This window comes from Oryx dammah, unplaced genomic scaffold (genome assembly GCF_014754425.2).
Source record: "Oryx dammah isolate SB20612 unplaced genomic scaffold, SCBI_Odam_1.1 HiC_scaffold_19, whole genome shotgun sequence".
NCBI classification, from domain to species: Eukaryota; Metazoa; Chordata; class Mammalia; order Artiodactyla; family Bovidae; genus Oryx; species Oryx dammah.
This window is the reverse complement of record NW_024070203.1, coordinates 90388170-90410160: the sequence shown is the minus strand read 5'-3', so window position 1 is coordinate 90410160 and position 21991 is coordinate 90388170. Positions and strand designations below refer to the sequence as shown.

At 41.1% G+C, this 21991-nt stretch overlaps 1 long non-coding RNA gene across 1 annotated transcript; it reads left to right on the top strand.

The window, feature by feature from the left end:
• The first annotated feature begins 5492 nt into the window (after positions 1–5492).
• Positions 5493–18463, top strand: LOC120878537. Its single transcript, XR_005724567.1, has 3 exons — positions 5493–5568; positions 17677–17680; positions 18453–18463. It is a non-coding gene; the product is annotated as an uncharacterized LOC120878537 (long non-coding RNA).
• The last annotated feature ends 3528 nt before the right edge of the window (positions 18464–21991 follow it).

Below are 21991 nucleotides of genomic sequence, written 5' to 3'. Positions count from 1 at the left end.
AACCTAGACAGTCTATTCCATTCCCTTCTCCAAGGGATTTTCCTTTTTTTTTTTTTTTAAACCCAGGGATTGAACCCAGGGTCTCCTGCACTGCATGTAGATTTTTTACCAACTGAGCCAAGATTGAAGGTAAGATTATTATGTCATAGTAATGACAGATAATGCAATGTAGAATAATGTGTTGAATCTAAACCTCCCAGCAGAGTGCTTTAATCAACAAAAACTAGATTTAACCAATAGTATCAATGTACCTTCATCATCATTTTCACCAATATCCATTTTTAAGTTTATTTTAGGGTGCTTCCCCACAGCTCAGTGGTAAAGAACCCACCTGCACTGCAGGTGATTCAGAAGTATCATCAGTAGCAAAGCAGAATCAATATCATCATAGTCTCAAGTGAAGGCAGGCATATCTGTTGGTCTACATGTAAAATATCCACATTCGATTGCTTTATTTTCTTTAGTTTATGAAAACGTTGCCTGTACAGGGCTAGAATTCTCTCTCTCACACTCTCTCTCTCTCTCTTTTTTTTTTAAAGAAAGCTCCATGTAAATACATTAAATTTCTATTTACAGTAGCACCATTTACTGCATGCATTCATTCATCAAATATTGATTGAGAACCAACTAACCGACAATCTTTGAACAAGATTTTGGAAATGCAAAGGTAGCTGTGAAATAATTCATGACTTCAGGGAGTATGCTCAGATGATTTCAGCTGCAAATAACAAGATAGCAACTAGAAGTGGCTAAAACTAAAACCACTGGTATTTTACAAGACCAAGATAATCAGTGAACTTACATTGGTACATATGTGCCCTGCTTTCTTGTCCATTACAAGGAATAAACTGCACATCATTCTTTAGAATGCCTATCCCTTCATCAAGATATTGGCCAATCCTCTCTTGTCTAACTCAGCATTATTCCTAAAATTAGCTCCTCTCCTGGATCTTTAATTATTCCTTCTTGTGATAGTATGATTTACAAGAAAAAAAATACGGATTGGTCATTCAGCTGAACAAAATGTATGTTTCATATATATTTGGTTGTTATTTAAGACACGTTATGGACAGCTCCCTAATGTCTGGGGTTTTCTGAGTGTTCACAGTGGTAAAAGTGTCTCTTGCTATAATAATTCGGTAACCTTTGACTCCTTGGAAGAAAAGTGATGACCAACCTAGATAGCATATCAAAAGCAGGGACATTACTTTGCCAACAAAGTTCCGTCTAGTCAAGGCTACGGCTTTTGAGCTGTGGTGTCGGAGAAGACTCTTGAGAGTCCCTTGGACTGCAAGGAGATCCACCCAGTCCATTCTGGAGGTGATCAGCCCTGGGATTTATTTGGAAGAAAAGAAATGGCCACCTCATGCGAAGATTTGATTCATTGGAAAAGACTCTGATGCTGGGAGGGATTGGGGGCAGGAGGAGAAGGGGACGACCAAAGATGAGATGGCTGGATGGCATCACTGACTCGATGGACACGAGTCTGAGTGAACTCCAGGAGTTGGTGATGGACAGGGAGGCCTGGCATGCTGCGATTCATGGAGTCGCAAAGAGTCGGACACGACTGAGCGACTGAACTGAACTGAACTGAAAGGATGAGGCTAGTTGCCAGGAGAATCACCCCTGTGCTTAGAGGGTTGGAAATCTCAGTACTATATTTACCCCACATCAAGGGAGGGGAGGGCCTGAAGGTTGAATCAATTGCCAGTGACCATCAATTTAATCACCAGTCATGACTATGCAATAAAGCCTCCATAAAGACCCAAGAGAACAGGGTTCAGAGAGCTTCTGAGTTGAAAAACTAGAGATTTAAAGAGAGTGGTGAGCTAGGAGAGAGCATGAAATATCTGCTCTTTCCCAATACTTTGTCCTATGCATCTCTTCCATCTGGATGTTCATCTGTGTCCTTTTATAATAAATTGGTAAGTTCAGTTCAGTTCAGTCACTCAGTCATGTCCAACTCTTCATGACCCCATGGACTGCAGAACCTCAGGCCTCCCTGTCCATTACCAGCTCCCAGAGCCTACTCAAACTCATGTCCATCATGTCCGTGATGCCATCCAGCCATCTGATCCTCGGTTGTCCCCTTCTCCTCCTGCCCCCAACCCCTGCCAGTATCAGGGTCTTTTCCAGTGAGTACATTCTTCGCTTCAGGTTGCCAAAGTATTGGAGTTTCAGCTTCAGCATCAGTCCTTCCAATGAACACTCAGGACTGATCTCCTTTAGGATGGACTGGTTGGATCTCCTTGCAGTCCAAGGGATTCTCAAGAGTCTTCTCCAACACCACAGTTCAAAAGCATCAATTCTTCGGTGCTCAGCTTTCTTCACAGTCCAACTCTCACATCCATACATGACCACAGGAAAAACCATAGCCTTGACTAGACGGAACTTTGTTGGCAGAGTAATGTCTCTGCTTTTTAATATGCTCTCTAGGTTGGTCATAGCTTTTCTTCCAGAATAAGTATCTTTTAATTTCATGGCTGCAGGCACCATCTGCAGTGATTTTTGAGCCCAGAAATATAAAGTCTCTCACTGCTTCCATTGTTTTCTCATCTATTTGCCATGAAGTGATGTGACCAGAAGCCATGATCTTAGTTTTCTGAATGTTGAGCTTTAAGCCAACTTTTTCACTCACCTCTTTCACTTTCATCAAAAGGCTCTTTTGTTGTCCTTAGCTTTCTGCCATAAGTGTGGTGTGGTGTAATCTGCATATCTGAGGTTATTGATATTTCTCCTGCAATCTAGATTCCAGCTTGTCCTCTTCCAGCCCAGCATTTCTCATGATGTACTCTGCATATAATTTAAACAAGCAGGGTGACCATATATAGCCTCGATATACTTCTTTCCTGATTTGGTACCAGTCTGTTGTTTCAGATCCAGTTCTAACTGTTGCTTCCTGACCTGCATACAGATTTCTCAGGGGCAGGTCAGTTTAGTTCAGTTCAGTCACTCAGTCGTGTCCGACTCTTTGTGACCCCATGAATTGCAGCACGCCAGGCCTCCCTGTCCATCACCAACTCCAGGAGTTCACTCAGACTCACGTCCATCCAGTCAGTTATGCCATGGTGGTCTGGTATTCCTATCTCTTTAAGAATTTTCCACAGTCTGTTGTGTTCCACACAGTCAAAGGCTTTGGCATAGTCAATAAAGCAGAAGTAGATGTTTTTCTGGAACTCTCTTGCTTTTTCGATGATCCAGAGGGTGTTTGCAATTTGATCTCTGTTTCCTCTGCCTTTTCTAAAACCAGCTTGAAGTAAGTTCTCATTTCACATACTGTTGAAGCCTGGTTTGCAGAATTTGAGCATTACTTTACTAGTGTGTGAGATGAGTGCAACTGTGCAGAGTTTGAGCATTCTTTGGCATTGCCTTTCTTCAGAATTGGAATGAAAAGTGACCTTTTCCAGTTCTGTGGCCACTGCTGAGTAAGTAAAATGTTTATCTCAGTTCTACAATTCTGACACTGTATACCTTGAGATAGAGTCAGATTCCACAGGTTCAGGATTCAGTCCCACAGGACAGCCCACCCTCCTTCAGACCCCAGAAGCAAGCCCAGGTTGTTGCCTGTGCTTCTGAACAACTGGGTACAGATTGTTTGTTCCAAGACCCCCTGCTTGGGTTCAATTTAATCAGCTAGAGGCCAACCCCGGCAGGTGGGATTTCTCTTGAGACGCCGCAGCGGAAAAAGGGCCTCATCTCGCGTTGAAGGGAGGATCTCCTGGTTTTTCTCAAGTTGTGGCAGGAAACTTGGGGTTCCTCTCGAGTTACAACGGGGACCTCAGGGACCCGCTCGTGTTGCCTCAGGAAAGTCCAGTCTCCATGCGAGTTGCGAGGGGCCTCTCGGGATTCCTCTCCAGTCGCTGCTGGGGCCGCGGTCCTCATCTGGAGTTGAGGCCGGAACCTCAGGGTTCCTCTCCAGTGCTGACATGGATCTTGGGGTTCCTCTGGGATTTCCACAGGGGAGTCAGGCCTCATCTCGTGTGGAGACATGCAAGTCCGCGTTCCGATGCAGCCTCTAGCTGATTGTTCAAATATGCTATATTCTTTATCATCTCAAAGTACTTTTAATGTGTCCATACCCCCCTTGACTTTTCCTCGGTCATTATTATACCATGTCAGTGAAAACTTAATCAGTCTTAGACATAGAAATTTGAAAATTATTACCCCCAAGAAGAGCACCTCAGAAAGTTCTGAAAACTGTTCTGCCCTGTTGAATCAGTGAAGGTGAAAGAGTTATTTGCTCAGTCCTGTCTGACTCTTTCAGATCCTGTGGACTGTAGCGCACCAGGCTCCTCTGTCCATGGGATTCTCCAGGCCAGGATACTGGAGTGGGGTGCCATTCCTTTGTCCAGGGGATCTTCCCAACAAGGGATCAAACACAGGTCTCCTGGGCATAGTTATATAAGTTTTTTGACACAGAGGACTATACATTAAAAGTCATATTATTGACGGTTTAATTCGGATCTAAGCATTATTGCCGAGAAGGCAGTGGCAACTCACTCCAGTGTTCTTGCCTGGAAGATCCCATGGACGGAGGAGCCTGGTGGGCTGCCGTCTATGGGGTCACACAGAGTCAGATAAGACTGAAGTGACTTAGCAGCAGCAGCAAGCATCATTGTGGTCTCTTATAAAATAAAGAAGGAATATTATCTTTTCAAAAGTTGTCATTCTGATACGAGGAGAATGTTGCTCTTTGTGGTCGAGCAGGTATTCCCTCTGATGGAGGAGTTTTAGCTGATGCATAACGCAGATACTCAGCTGCATAGCGCAGTTTGAATAAACTCCAGGAGCTGGTGATGGACAGGGAGGCCTGGCGTGCTGCAGTCTATGGGGTCTCAGAGAGCCTCTGAACTGAACTGAATGCACATACATGACCCTCAGTAGGTGGGAGGTGAGGCGACCCAGGGCAGAGAAAAATGCTTTTGTTTACGTTTTTCTTGCCTGGCTACAAATATCAATTTTAAGTTTTGATAGTAAAATTATTTTAGGATGTTGTTTCTAGTCTCCATCTTGTCTCCTCATCCTTTAATTATCTCAAAAACAAAGTCTTGTCAGGTTATCTCCCCACTTTTCAGCTGATAATACTGTGGTGAAGATCACTGATAACACCCACATCAACAAACCAGTGGTTCTCAGCCTTAATTTGCTCAACAACAGCATATCCCCCAGCTAATGCTCCTCTCACCGTTTTCTTCTGGGCTCTGGGTCATCCTTCTCTCCCTTGAATTGCTTTCTTCCTGACGAACCACTCCTTTCTGAGCTCCTTTTGCTAGTTCTTCGTCATCTTTCTCAATGTAGCAAGCAAGGCTGTACCCAGGATCCATCCTCAGAAGTTTTTCCTTTTCTCCTTTTGACTGTAATCCCTCCTACACTTCCCTGGTAGCGCAGACTGTAAAGTATCTGCCAGCAGTGCAGGAGACCTGGGTTTGATCCCTGAGTCAGGAAGATCCCCTGGAGAAGGGAAAGACTCCCCCCTCCAGGGACAGAGAGAATCCCACGGACAGAGGAGCCTGGCGGGCTGCCATCCCTGGGGTCTCAGAGTCCCACAGGACTGAAGCGACGAAGCAGGTGTTTCCCTCTTGGGTAATTTCGTTAATGTGACAAACAGTGACCTTTATTATTTATCCTGTTAAGGGATCCAAATGCTGGCATCTGAAGAGAGACTGCTGATTCTTCACGCTTCGCTCTGGGACGCCCCCTGCACCACCTCCCCTTAAGCAGGGCTGGCTCTAGTCTCCACCACCCTTCCGCTTTGGTTTTCACCGTGGGTGAAGCCGCCAAACTCTTATCTCTGGGACTCCCACATTCAGAGGAAGCGCTCTTTAAGGTAAACATGTGGCTTTTAGTCTCCAAAACGTTCCTTTGTATCACTCCAGCCCAGGGAGCGTGTGTGTCCGCAGACGGCAGCAACCTGCCCTCCTCGCGCCTCCTATGGAGAGCCGGCGTTCCCTCTTGTCCTTCGCCCCTCAGTGCCTCTCGACAGCTGCAACCACCCTGCTTGCCCAGTGGCTCCGTAGCTCTCAAAACCAGAGTTAGCCGCTTTGACTGTGTACTTGCGACAGAGGAAGGTTCCCCTGCACCCGGGGAGGCGGCATGGGCAAGGGGGCCACGAAGGATCCTCTTTCCCGAGGAGCTGAGCAGACAGCAATCCTCTCCACTTCCCAGTCCTCTTTCCTATTAGCCGTTGCCATTAAGATTAAAAAAAAAAAAGGAAAAATCATTTAGTGTTTGGTTTTCACTTTATTTTTACTCAGAGACAGAAACCTCAGAACAATAAACAAGCAGTCTAAATTCACATTTATTTTTAAGAATTTCCATCTTAAATGTTTTGCCTTTTCAGTAACATACCCAACTCTTGATAACCTCTTTGTCTAGGAAGAGGTCTTTGCAGAGCTTCACAGTATCCATTTACACTTGCAAAAGAAGGAAAAATAAGAAACATGTTTGTAAAGTTTATTTGTAATGAGTGAACTTCCATAATATTAATATTTAATCTCTAAAACTATTATTTGTGAATATACCTTCATAATACCAAGTACTATTTTAAGTGTTAGAAAATATTAAAGATTTAGTCTGTGGTACGGAAATGAAAGTAAGGAATCATTATGGCTCAAATATCTTTCCCATAATTTCTTGTCTTTATATTTTATCGACTTATTTGGTAAGATTAACACGTTAAACAGTTTACAACAAAAGTTGAGACACTTTTAGGTTTGTTAATGGAAAAGATAACATACACAATTATTTAGTAGAAAAATACTCTACCAATGTAAAATAGGACTTTAAGGAGGAAATCTGAGAATCTGAGGAATGCACTGCTCAAAGTGACTCTTAGTATATACTGCAGACAATATCCTTTTAAAACCTGACACCCCTTTCCTATACAGCTAAGTGCTTCATACACATGTCCTGAGTATTTATTTGCCTTTCATATGTGCTTCATCATCATCTCTATAATAAGGCTGATCCTCACGTCCGAGTGCTTAACAAGTGAAATGCAAATGAAAATAGGCAAAACCTTTTGATATTTTATACTTTCAGAAATAGCAAGATATCCTATCAGAATGGGTATCTTAGGATGACTTCATGAAACAGCTGCATCAGGCTATTTCAAATGTTAGAACTTGTCCCCAGTAATCTACAGGTAATAACGTGCTTGTCTACTGGTTACTAACTTTTGCATTTTGAACCCACAAGTGACTGTCCTGCTGGACAGTAATTATAAATGATTAACATGCAATAAACAACTGCCAAAAGCTTGCAGTTTTTAAGTCAGGCGTTGTTGGATAGAAACATTTCTTTCTGCTGTAAGTGGCCTTTTTCACATCCCATTGCCAATTTATACAACTAGAAAACAAAGGACAAATGACCTGAACTAAAAATCTATATTGAAGGATGCTTCCCTTCACGGCTAACAACCCTGGAACAAAGCATCATTAACAGCAGGAACTCTTTGATCTTTTAAATGTTTGTTTGGCCATGTTGGGTCTCAGTTGCAGTATGTGGGATCTTTCCTTGTAGAATGTGAGCTCTTACTTAGGGCTTCTGGGATCTAGTGCCCTGACGCGGGATCACACCCGGATCCCTGCGTGGGAGCACAGAGTCTTAGCCACTGGACCACCAGGGAAGTCCCGACAACAAGGATCCTTAGTGGTGCTTTCTAACTGGTGATCCACCCTGAACCAATTTAAACAGCTTGTCTTTGGAACCAGTTGTGTTGTAGTTACAATAAAATACCTTAGCCATCCTTGAAAGTCCCACATGTGATAATAATGTGTAGGGTTTAAAAATAGCATTCATAACTTAAAAATAATAGAGAAGACTATGCAAATGCAGTTTTCAATAAAAGCCTGAATTTTCACTTTGCACTGTTTTAATTTTTCCCTTATTAAAAATAGAGACATTATACAGTCTTCCCTCAATGTCACTGGGAGACTGGTTCCAGGACACTTCAGGATTCAAGGATGCTCAAGTACCTTATTTAAAATGGCATGTGAAAAAGTGAAGGTGTTAGTCATGTAGTCATGTCTGACTCTGCAACCGTGCGGACTGTAGTCTGCTAAGCTCCTCCGTCCATGGGCTTCTCCAGGCAAAAATACTGGAGTGGGTGGTCATTCCCTTCTCCAGGAGATCTTCCCAACCCAGGAATTGAACCTTGGTCTCCTATATTGCAGGCAGATTCTTTACCGTCTGAGTCACCAGGGAAGCCCATAAAAAGGCATGGTATTTACATAACCTATACACATACGCCTATATATTTTAAATCATCTCTAGATTACTTATAGTATTTCATACAATGTAAATGTTAGGTACATAGTTACCAGCCTATAGCAAGTTCAAGTTTTGCTCTTGGGGTCTTTCAGGAGTAAAACTGAAGTACATTTGAATAAGTACACATTTTAGCATTTGACCATTCAAAAATCCTGTATATCATTTACCTGTTCACATCATAGCTGTTCACTCTCAACTCTCCCCCAAATAGATAACCCAACTCGCATTATTTCTACAACTTTTCTAAGTGACATTTATCTCTTTTTATCTCTAGTTAAGTGAAAATCATCTCATTTAAAGTTTCTGGAAATCTTTGATTAAGGTGTAAAGTCAATGCTGCTGCTGCTGCTAAGTCACTTCAGTTGTGTCTGACTCTGTGCGACCCCAGAGACGGCAGCACACCAAGCTTCCCCATCCCTGGGATTTTCCAGGCAAGAACACTGGAGTGGGTCGCCATTTCCTTCTCCAATGCATGAAAGTGAAAAGTGAAAGTGAAGTTGCTCAGCCCTGTCCGACTCTTAGCGCCCACCAGGCAGCCCACCAGGCTCCTCCATCCATGGGGTTTTCCAGTAAAGTCGATGATCTCTGTAATATTAGAGTTTAAAAACATCTATTTCCACATTTCTAGAAAATGCATATATATATGTATATATAGCAAGTGGACACCCAGCAGTGGTAGTAACAAAGTCAGATTGCCGTGTGATACTCTGTGTTAAATCTATGCAACCCCTGTTCCTTCTATCATAACCAATCAGCTTATGAAGCAAGAATTTTTGTTGATTGCCATAGAGCATGTCGTCTTGCCTGCTTGACTTTGCAAAGGTATTTTTTTCCCCAATAAAACATTCTAGCAATCTATGTTCATTTTGAGAGAGGATCCATATACCTCTTGACCAAATCCACTTATTGTCCATGCTCCAAGCTCTTTCAACTTCCAGGTAAACTGTAAAAACCAAGAGTCTTTGCCCAATGTGTGTATCTTTAACTTAGCCCTCCTCTCCTTCCAGTCAATATCGAAATTTGGCATGCTGCTAAGTGTTTAGAAGAAGGCAATTGCACCCCACTCCAGCACCCTTGCCTGGAAAATCCCATGGATGGGGGAGCCTGGTGGGCTGCAGTCCATAGGGTTGCTAAGAGTGGGACATGACTGAGCGACTTCACTTTCACTTTTCACTTTCATGTGTTGGAGAAGGAAATGGCAACCGACTCCAGAGTTCTTGCCTGGAGAATCCCAGGGATGGGTGAGCCTGGTGGGCTGCCGTCTATGGGGTCACACAGAGTTGGACACAACTGAAGTGACTTAGCAGCAGCTAAGTGTTTACAGAAAAGATTCTTTCTTTCCTTTTTTTGAAGGCCCTGAATGTGTCACTAAAGTACACTGTATTTACTTTCTTATTGCTTCTAACTTTTCAAGCAGAATCATTAATAAACCAGGTTCACTTAAACTTCATTCAGGAGGTCATAAGGAATTTGCATGAAAATTGTTTCACCACAAATGTGAGTTGTTTGAGAAGAGGCAGTAAAATTAACACACTAGTTTTTTAGTTTTCAGGAGATTTTCAAATCTAGTCTGGAGGCATAATTCCGCATGATCATGGAGAATAACCTAACACACGTTATTATGGTTGGTGGATCAGAGAACTTCGGGCTATATCATCCTTGGGGTTTTACACGAGCATCATGGTGAACCAGGAATTGCCTCTAGATCAAAAATGGTTATTTGCTCAATAAAACTTGACATTGTTAAAACAAAATCAAATAGCAGCAAGAAAATCCTAGATTTCTTTTCTGTGATTTACCTATATAAACTTTCCTTGGATAGCATGTGTCGTAATTTACACACCCACGGAGTTTGGACAAGGGATCATCAGGATAAAGTACTACTGATACTTGTATTTCAGCTTTGGTCAGCTTGAAATTGCTATAGCTCACAACAGTTCATGCAGAAAGGCAAGAAAGCAAGTTTGGTATCATTGGTTCTAAAACAAAATGAGAATCACCTCAAATTTAACTTCTTTCAAATTGAGGAAGATGTAACACAGAGGATGTAATTTGGTAAGACACTCAGAAAGTAATTGAGACAGCGGGAGCCTGAATTTTCATGTGACTTATCTCTCTTTTCCAAGCACAGAAGTAATTTAACAAGGAACCTATAAAGTACCCATGACTTCCTAACCACCTGGACATATCATCTTAAATAATTGATCCAGCAAATTAATGTGATGCCCTATAAGAGGTTAAATTGACCAAAATCTCTCTGAACAAAATTATCCGGAAGCTCAATAACTGATAAAAACCTGAGCCAATATTGTAAAAGTTGTTAAAGAGAAAACCGCAGGCCCAGAGTGACTTCACTTGCCTTTGAATCTCATGGTACCAAACCTCGATTTAATACCCGACCTAATTGCAGTTTCCCCTTTCCCAGGAATGTAACCTTAATCAGCCACTTTGGAGCTTTCTTGTCAGCACCAATGAGGCATATCTGCCATGGGAGGCCTGCTCCTTTCCCCCAAGGAAGAAGAGGTAATCCACATGATAGACTCCTGCCTTTCTCCCCAAAGAAGTTAACCTGGAAAGAAACAATTCCTTCTTTCCTTCTGCTAAAAGCGTCCCTGCTATACCTTGCTTCTATGAGAATCTTCCATTTTGTAGAATTCTTTGGAACATCTCTCCACTTTCTAGAATGGGATACTGCCAGGTATTGCTTAATAGACTAATTGCATCTTCAGATTTACATAGTTGATTTTTTTTTTAACAGATTTGGTGGCAATGATGGGATCCAAAGCAAACTTCCAATAGCACAAGGGATCAATGAGGAATGCAGGCAGGGTGCCTCTCAGTTTGAGCTCTGCGTTTTCTTATATTTGGGCTGGCAGATGGTTCCATCTGGAGTGGATAACTTGGACTTTCGAATCAGTGTCCAGGTTTTTGGGTTGAAAACCCTAGCCCTTAAACCGTTCCCAGGTTCCACACTAGAGACTGCTCATGGTTTAGTCTGCGATTCCTCAATTGTTTGGCTTGTTTTCCTAGCTGGTGGCTGCTGCAGTCTCTGCTTTTCTTTGGACTCACTTTGCGGTCCCCATTGCTTGGAGCCTATTGGCTTCCTTTCCCCAGTCCAAGCTGGTAACGCTGAAGGGGCCCTTGTTGTTGTTGTTGTTTTGGACTCATTAATTCTACTTGGTTACTACCAATATATTAAGGTGCCTGTTTGTCTTGTTTTGAGTAAATAAAGGCTAATTGCTAATAAGATTCTTTACATCCAACAGTTAAGCATACCTCTTTTCAGTACACTTCCTTATTTTATACCTAAGAACTGTGATCCCAGAAACTATAGACATTTACAAAAATTGAAAAATCTTTTCAGGCTTGTTTTGCGTCCTGAGAACTTGGCTTGGGAGCCATCAGGTTGGGGCTTCAAAATATGGTTAAATAGAAATGTGAGTTGCACCCCATTTACGGCTAGATATGGTTTCCCTGGTGGCTCAGACGGTAAAGGTCTGCCTCCAATGCGGGAGACTCGGGTTCCATCCCTGGGTTGGGAAGATGCCCTGGAGAAGGAAATTGCAACCCACTCCAGGACTCTTGCCTGGTAAATTCCATGGACTGAGATGCCCGGTAGGCTACAGTTCATGGGGTCTCAAAGAGTCAGACGTGACTGAGCGACCTCACTTCACTTCACTTCTACGGCTAGATATAGCTGGATAAAAATGTGGATTAAATTCCATTTTGGCCAGCGACCCACCAAACTTATAAAACATTATAAGAACATTCTAAATAGATAATATAATTTTTAAAGTGCACATGAAAACAAGGGCTTCCAAATCAAACACACAGAATGGGATACCTATTTTAATTAGCATGCAAAAGCCTCCAGAAGGTTTCAAATTTCCAAAACAGATTCACTGAAGCATTTATTCCAAAAGACTAACAAAAATTAAAGAGATAAAAGGGGCCTAAAACTAAAGCTACACACTAATCCTTTGGAGAATTGGAAACGCTTGCCTCTGTGTTACAAATCTCTGCAGGGTTAAAGGTGTGGTTTAAAGTTCAATTTTCCCCCACCTCAAACCTCTAATTTGGCCTGCTGCTGCTGCTGCTGCTAGTGCTGCTAAGTTGCTTCAGTCGTGTCTGACTTTGTGCGACCCCATAGATGGCAGCCCATCAGGCTCCCCCCGTCCCTGGGATTCTCCAGGCAAGAACACTGGAGCGGGTTGCCGTTTCCTTCTCCAATGCATGAAAGTGAAAAGTGAAAACGTATTGTTAACAAATCTTTAACAAACCTTCACCACAAATATTACTAACTATGAGATGTCTGTCTACACGTTTGTGTGTGTATTTATGCACATACGCTGTGTGTGTGTGTGTATATATATATATTTTTTACCTTCAGATGGTATTGCCAAAATTAATTTGTGAAAGAGCTCATTTAGTTGATTTGAAGGCAGCATCTGTTTTTAAGAACTGGGCATTCTAAAGTACTCGGAACTATAACAACAACAAAAGAGAAAAAACTCACCCAGATGTTTTTCCAGTTCACCTTGTTGCAGGAAAATAAAGGTGAGTCTAGGAGGATGGTCATGCCTGGTCCTAAGTGAGTCCCTGGGGGGGCCAAAAAGCGAGGGTCCTTGAATTCTCTCAGGAGGGAATTAAAGATAAAGGTACACTACAGTGAAAGCAGTTTTTTTCTTTTTTTCTTTTTAGAGAGCTACACACTCCATAGACAAACTGTGTGCCAGCTCGGAAGGTGAGAGGCTGCCAGGGTATGGGGTTGTCTCTGGAAATGACAGCAGCCCTGGAAGATCCATATCTAGAGACAGACTGTGTCCATCTCGACAGGCTTGAGGCCAGCCCTAAAATACGGGGAGTTTCCATAGACAAACTGTGGGCCAGCTTGGAAGGTGAGAGGCTGCCAGGATACAGGGTTGTCTCTGAAAATGACCGCAGCCCTGGAAGATCCATATCCAGAGATAGACTGTGTCCATCTCGACAGGCTTGAGGCCAGCCCTAAAATATAGGGAGGTTCGTTTTTATGGGCTGACTAATGTGAGAGGCTTTTTAGTTCCTCTTCGCTTTCTGCCATAAGGGTGGTGCCATCTGCATATCTGAGGTTATTGATATTTCTCCCAGCAATCTTGATTCCAGCTTGTGCTTCATCCAGCCCAGCATTTCTCATGATGTACTCTGCATGTAAGATGAATAAGCGGGGTGACAACATACAGCCTTGAAGTATATATTCCACAATTTCCAGTGATCAAGGCATGAAATTCACAGGGCAAATCATATAAGCCTTAATGAGAACCTTGTAAACTTCTTGGAATCATCAGGCAAGGTTAAGAGAGCTAATTGAAAAACTGGATTCAAGCAGAATACATACTAATAATGTTGGACTAAATAACCTGATGAGAATGACTATGATTCTACAAGTTTATGTTTAAAATATTGCTTTTAAAATATTTTTCTTAGATTTAAAGAATTCTTTTCTGTTAAGCATTATTATTTTATTTTATTTTATTTTATTTTTTAGGACTTCCCTGTAGCTCAGATGGTAAAGAATCTGCCTGTAACGAAGGAGACTGGGGTTCGATACCTGGGTTGGGAAGATCCTTTGGAGAAAGGAATGCTAATTCACTCCAATATTCTTGCCTGGAAAGTCCCATGTACAGAGGTGCTTGGTGAGCTACCATCCGTGGGGTCACAGAGTCAGACATAACTGAGCGCTAACATACTTACTTAAGCATTATTTTTAATCGCGGATACTCCTATTATCAGTGGTACAACCTATAGTGATTGTCCCTTATCCCAGTAAGATATTTAGGTTTGTGTTTTTGAAAGTGCTGATGGAATAAAAGAATGCTGCAGATACTAGTCCGAGAATCCTGGCCTAATGTATCTAGTCTTATTATATTATCCACAAATGTGTACGTAGAGGTGTGACAGAATCAGAAAAATAATTCAGGAAGTTTAAGCTGATCATTGTCTTTAATAGGGGAACAAAATTACTCAAGACCCGTCTTTGAAGCGACATCAGAGATTATCTGTGGAAAAGGAGTCATTCTTAGGTTTGACTTCTACCTTTTACCTCCCAGGCTTGCTCATTTAGATCAATCACATCATGGTATTTTTCTCCTTTTTTCCTTCATGTTTCCTGATTCCTTATGGTTAACATTCTGTCTTGCTTTCCCTGGTGGCTCAGCTGGTAGAGAATCCATCTACAATGCAGGAGATCGCAGTTGGATTCCTGGGTCAGGAAGGTCCCCTGCAGAAGGGGTAGGCTACCTACCCCAGTAGTTTTGTGCTTTCCTGATGTCTTAGATGGTAAAGAATCCAATGCAATGTGGGAGACCTGGGTTCAATCCCTGGGTTAGGAAGATCCCCTGGAGGAGGGCATGACAATCCACTCCACGATTCCTGCCTGGAGAATCCCACGGACAGAGGAGCTTGGCGGGCTACAGTCCATGGGATCACAGAGTTAGACACGACTGAACGACTAAGCACAGCAGAATCTTCTGTCATATACTAAAGATACCCCAAATGTATTGACTTAAGTAGCATAGAAGTTTATCTCTTAATCATGTAACAGACTCTAGTGAGTGAGAAGACTTTGCTCCTCAAAGCACTTCAAGAACTTTCACCAGCTGGGCAGTTGTTGTTGTTGCTCTTTTTCCAGTCATGAGGTCCTGGCAGACTCTTTGTGATATGACACGCAGCATCCCAGGTTCCCCTGTCCTTCGCTGTCACCCAAAGTTTGCTCAAACTCATGTTAGATGAGTCAGTGATGCCAGCCGACCATCATATCCTCTTTCACTCTCTTCTCCTTTTGCCTTCATTTTTTCCCAACATCAAGCCTTTTCCAATGAGTCAGGTCTTTGCATCATATGGCCAAAATATTGGAATGTCAGCTTCAGCATTGGTCCTTCCAGTAAATATTCAGTGTTTATTTCCTTTCAGATTAACTTGTTTGATTTCCTTGCAGTCCAAGGAACTCTCCAGAGTTTTCTCCAGCACCACAATTCAAAAGCATCAATTCTTTGGCGATCATCCTTATCATCCAACTCTCCCATTTGTACATTGCTACTGGGACAACCATAGTGTTAACTATATGGATCTTTGTCACCAAAGTCATGTCTCTGCCTTTTAATACACTGTCTACATTGGTTATAGTTTTTCTTCCTAGGGGCAAGTGTCTTTTAATTTCATGGTTGCAGTCACAATCTGCAGTGATTTTGGAGCCCAAGAAAATAAAATCTGCCACTCTTTCCAATTTTTCTCCATCTATTTGGCAAAGTGATGGGACTGGATGCCATGCTCTTAGTTTTCTGAGTGCTAAGTTTAAGCCAGCTTTTTCATTCTCCTCTTTCACCCTCCTCAAGAGGTTCTTTAATTCCTATTAACTTTCTGCCATTAGAGTGATGTCATCTGCATATCTGAGGTTGTTGCTATTTCTCCCAGCAATCTTGATTCTAGCTTGCGACTCATCCAGCTCAGCATTTCCCATGATGTACTCTGCATATAAGTTAACAAGCAGGGTGCGAGTATACAACTTGATGTACTCCTTTCCCAATTTGGAATGCATCCATTGTTCCATGTCTAGTTCTAACTGTTGATTCTTGTCTTGTATAGAGGTTTGTCAAGAAGCAAGTAAGGTGGCCTTGTATCCCCATCTCTTTCAGAATTATCCACAGTTTGGTGTGATCCCCACAGTCGAAGGCTTTAGTATAATCAATGAAGCAGAAGTATATATTTTTATGGAATTGTCTTACTTTTTCTGTGATCCAGTGAATGTTGGCAGTTTGGTCTCTGGTTCCTCTGCCTTTGCTAAATCCAGCTTGTACCTCTGAAAGTTCTCGGTTCACATATTGTTGAAGCCGTCCTTGAAGGATTTTGAGTATAGCTTTGCTAGCTTGTGAAATGAGCACAACTGTATGGTGGTTTGAACATTCTTTGGTATTGCCTTTCTTTGGGGTTTGAATGGAAACTGGCTTTTTCCAGTCCTGTGACCTGTGGTGAGGTTTCCAAATTTGCTGCCGTACTGAGTGCAGCACTTTAACAGCATGCTGTTTAAGGATTTTGAATAGTTTGAGCTGGAATTCCATCACCACAGACAACATACAACCTCCAAGCCCACTCTAGTCATCTCTGTTTCTAATCAGCAGAAAGGAGAACAAAGGTGTACATCAACAGTTAGTTTGTCTAAAAATAAAAGACAGGATGGAAGTTGGACATGCATTAAGGCTCACATTCCATGGGTAAGAGCTCAGTCATGTAACCACAAATAAGATACTTTTCTTAGGAATTCGTGCCCAGCATGGAGAAGACACACTGAGGAGATGAGATCTGGAATAACAAAGGTCTTCGCCTTTGCTTACATTTGTCTATTATTCTTCACACAATGGAACACACTTTACTTTCATAGTCCTCATAAAGATATAAACTTCAAAATAATATATTCTTATTCAGTAATAGCTTAATAGAGACTGAGGGTCTGTGAGAATATTAAATGTCTTGGATTTTGTATTGAATTATCAATTTTATTTTGATCTTCTTGTTCAGTTCTTATTAGGAGAATATAATTCTGAGTATCTGGACCTTAGATCTTTTGTAATTGAGCTATACTTGACATATATCACTATAATAGTTCCAGATGAAATAACACAGTTATTAAATATTTATATATATTATTAAATAATCACCAAAAATATTTAGTTAATATTCATCACCATACACAGTTAAAATTTTTTCTCATCTCTTAGCAATTGATTTTTAACTTTTAATTTTGATTTTCTGAATCTCAACATTTTCTATCAAATATCCATATTTTCATCATTATGTAAGTATAGCCTATGTGTACAAATTGGGAGGAAAATGACTTTATATGCTTTATTCTTTTCATCATAATTTATTTGAATATTTTGATTAATTGGCCGTTTGATTAAGAGGATAAGGAGGGGAGTTCCCAGCAGTACAACTAGTCACAGTGCATTCTTTTCTTCGGATGGAATATGACATTTTCAACCGCATTTCTGAGGGAGCCAACCTTCAAGGGAACTTTCATTCCTGCCTCCTGATGTTCGTAGCTATCAGCAGTCTCTCCCAGACTGAGCAGGGCTAATGTGTGTAAGGAGCTTCCCTGGTGGCTCAGCGGTAAAGAATCCACCTGCCAATGCAGGGCGTGTGGGTTTGATCCCTGGGGTGGGGAAGACACTTGAAGAAGGAAATGACAACCTACTCTAATATTTTTGTGCGGGAAATCCCACGGACAGAGGAGCCTGTTCGATTACAGCCTATGGACTCAAAAAAGAGTCAGACACGACTTAGCCACTAAAACAAAAATAGCAGCATTTTTTAACAAATAGGGTATTGAAGAAGTTAGGAAGTGTAATTGTTTTTATGACTGGGTCATAAAAGGCATGTGAGTTCTCTTTCTGAGTGAAGACAGGAGCATGTCATGAGATACTTTAGGTCACAATTTACCAGTACCACACAGGAGAGGAATCTTGGAGGCAGATCTTACAAACAATATCAATCCTTTAGGTAACTGCAATCCAGGTTTTATCTTAAGTGAATAGCATGAGATACGTTAAACTATGAGCTGGCTATTTTAAGCCAGAACCACCTAGCTAATCTGCTTCTGTATTCTAGACCCACAGAAACTATGAGATAAAAAATAGTTATTTATTATTTTAGACCACTGTGTTTTTAAATAATTAATTATACAGCAAAAGTTAACTAACACCATTCTCAACATATTAATAACATTGCTCTTCATATGTCCACCTACATTTTATTCTGTGGTCAATAAAACCTCGACGTTGTCATAGTTTTTCCATTGAATGATGCTATTCTTTTTGTATTCATTCTCCTCTGTAGGAATTAGGCCATGAATTTTTCCTATAGACCAGATTGGGGCCACATGCTGCTGAAAACTGACTGGGGTTCATTCTGTTATTTTCTAAGTAGGCTTTCTAGAAGAGTGTAGGGAGCCACAGAATTGCAGAGTCTGAGAAGGAACCTAAACTGTGAGTTGAGGAAAAGAGTCTCATCTGCAGCAGGAGAAATGCAGATGAGCTATTGCCCCAAGTGGGCATAGATTATCCAATGATCGTTTGAAAACGCCTACTAGAGAGCAGCTTTAACAGTCTGCCCAACTCTAGCAGTGTGACGCTCGCGGACAACATTACCAGTCACACACACACTCTGCTCATTTCCCTCATTCTGCCAGTACAAACTTGGCAGCGGGTGTGGATTTGGAACAACGGTCATCAAGGTGCCAGTGCAGAAGCAGCCTTCAATTCTTCTTCTGCATTAGAGACCTTTCCACTGCGGATGAAAAGCTTTGTCTACCGTGATCAGTTAAACAAACGATGTTGGAGCCCTCGAGCCAGCAGCCACTGCAGCCTCTTGGTCTGTGCACCCTGAAGGGATTCAAGGATGCAGAAAAGAGTCCCAGGCACAGGGAGCCAAGGTGCAGATCAAAGGAGTATTTCAGTGAGCCCAGATTCTTGCATTTTTCCATAATTAGAAAAGTGTTACATCCATTAACTTGAGATATCTAGTGTTTTTTATTTGTTTGTTTGTTTTAATTTATAGTTCTTTTGATGTTCTGTTTCTTCTTCTTTTTTTTTTTTTTTTGCAAAACTTCTGTATACCCTGGGTCCTCCCTTAATCTTCCCAAGCAGTCACTCAGAACTATCTGAGAGGATGTCTTCTGGACTTAAGTCCTCCATTGTGTCTGCCAAATGAAACATAATTCTTACCTTTTAGGTTATGCATTTTTTATCAGTCAATAAATGCATGCATCCAAACTGGGAGTGGGGAGGTATTTTGACTTTGAACCGAGTTCAAAGTTTGAATCTGATATGGCATTAAAGATTCTAATAACTAAGTAAATATAGTTTGTATTACCAAAAATGTGATACTAGAACTCTCTCTATTTCATCCAGCAGCAGTGAAAAAATTAGCTCCCTTGTATCTATGTAGAGGAAGAAGGGAAAACCAAAGTAAAATTGCTTTATGATTAAATCCCTGAAGTATTTCACTGTAATACTTTACTGAGAAATGTGCAGAATTACATAAACCAAAAATAGACAATTTGATTGATGCAACTCTTTCCTTAAAACATGCATGCTAAAATAATCATTTTCTTTAACTATAACTAAGTTGAAGTAACATACTTTATAAAACTAAGTGGCTGTTTCCTTTTTCTGTTTTATTTTGTGAGCCTATACACAATGTAAGGGAGCAATGTTTTTCCTTCTCATCTCAATGTAATTAGTTGTTGAAATCTGATAGCTAGATATAAACAGCTCCTGTTGGAATTTGATAACTAAATATAAAAAAAATCCATAAAAATGTTTCCAGGCATATTCCACCCTGCTGTATTTCTCCACAGTCCCATTCTGAGAGGCATAAATAGATGTGTTACCTTATTTACATAATAGAATCATGTAGTCAGCATAGCTATTGCATAAGCTATCATGGAGTGAGAGCTTTAGAGACAAGTCAGGTTTAAGAAGAGATTCCAACAGGCATTCAAATCAGTCTGCAGTATATATATAGATACAAACAAGAACTTAGAAATGGTTGAAACTAATTTCTACCAAAACTTGTTCAAATGGATAGAATAGCAGGAAACATATAGCATATAGTATATTTATCTTCATTTTTATTTTGTTTTGAAAAGTAGTGTGAAAAAAAGATTTTGATATTAACCTCAGTTCAGTTCAGTTCAGTTGCTCACTTGTGTCCGACTCTTTGTGACCCCATGAATCGAAGCATGCCAGGCCTCCCTATCTATCACCAACTCCCGGAGTTCACTCAGACTCACGTCCATCCAGTCGGTGATGCCATCCTAGTCTCAGGCAATATCCCTCAGTTAAAATTGTTTCCATTTTTAGTATTTCTGTTCTTAATAGAAAAAGCTGCAATTTCAGGACAAATTTAAAAATGCATATGTTAGGAAAAAGAGAATCCATAGATGATCAGTTTTAATACATGCATTTTAACAATTTTTTCATATAGTCTTACACTGGAAAAAAGATCATAAAGTCCCACAGTTTAGCTTTACAGAATCATATTTTAAGAGTAAAACAGTTAATTTCTCCAATTGATTAGAGAATTTTTAAGTTTTCTAACTTTCTAAAGCATAAAAGTATAAGGAGAATTCAGCATTAGCAAAGAGCTGTACTCTCATGTTTATTTCTAAAAGGACTAGAATAATTTTCAGTCTTGCAAATGCACTGTAGCTTATGATTATTTGTCATTTACCTAAGAGCAATCCCATAAAAATCAGAAACTAATGTTCATTTCTACCATTATCATAACTAGCTACAAGGTACTTCCAGTAAATTTTAATTTTTTTCCCCTTTGACTGTGTAGATCACAATAAACTGTGGAATATTCTGAAAGAGTTGGGAATACCAGACTACCTGACCTGCCTCTTGAGAAACCTATATGCAGGTCAGGAAGCAACAGTTAGAACTGGACATGGAACAACAGACTGGTTCCAAATAGGAAAAGGAGGATGTCAGGGCTGTATATTGTCACCCTGCTTAGTTAATTTCTGTGCAGAATATATCATGAGAAACTCTGGGCTGGAAGAAGCATAAGCTGGAATCAAGATTGCTGGAAGAAATATCAATAACTTCAGATATGCAGATGACACCACCCTTATGGCAGAAATTGAAGAAGATATAAAGATCCTCTTGATGAAAGTGAAAGAGGAGAGTGGAAACGTTGGCTTAAAACTCAACATTCAGAAAATAAAGATCATGGCATCCGGTCCCATCGCTTCAGGGCATATAGATGGGGAAACAGTGGAAACAGTGGCTGACTTTATTCTGGGGGCTTCAAAATAACTGCAGATGGTGACTGCAGCCATGAAGTTAAAAGATGCTTGCTCCTTGGAAGGAAAGTTCTGACTAACCTAGACAGCATATTAAAAAGTTATGACCAACCTAGATAGCATATTAAGAAGAGACATTACTTTGTTAACAAAAGCCGGTCTAGTCAAGGCTATGGTTTTTCCAGTAGTCATGTATGGATGTGAGAGTTGGACTGTGAAGAAAGCTGAGCGCCAAAGATTTGATGCTTTTGAACTGTGGTGTTGGAGAAGACTCTTGAGAGTCCCTTGGACTGCAAGGAGACCCAACCTGTCCAACCTAAAGGAAGTCAGTCCTGGGTGTTCATTGGAAGGACTGATGTTGAAGCTGAAACTCCAATACCTTGGCCACATGAGGCGAAGAGCTGATTCATTTGAAAAGACTGATACTGGGAAAGATTGAGAGCATGAGAAGGGGACCACAGAGGATGATAGTTGGATGGCATCTCCAACTCAATGGACATGAGTTTGGGTAAATTCCAGGAGTTGGTGATAGACAGGGAGGCCTGGCGTGCTGTGTTCTATGCAGTCGCAAAGAGTCAGACATGACTGAGCAAATGAACTGAACTGAACTGAATATATAACAGAAGTGAAAGTGAAAGTTGGTCAGTTGTGCCTGATTCTTTGAGACCCCATGAACTATAGAGTCCCTGGAATTCTCCAGGCCAGAATACTGGAGTGGGTATCCTTTCCCTTCTCCAGGGGATCTTCCCTACCCAGGGATCAAACCCAGGTCTCCAAAATTGCAGGAGGATTCTTCTTTATCAGCTGAGCTACCAGGGAAGCCCTAATGTATAGCAGAACCTATTAAATTTGCAATTGATTCTCCACCTCCAGCTTCTG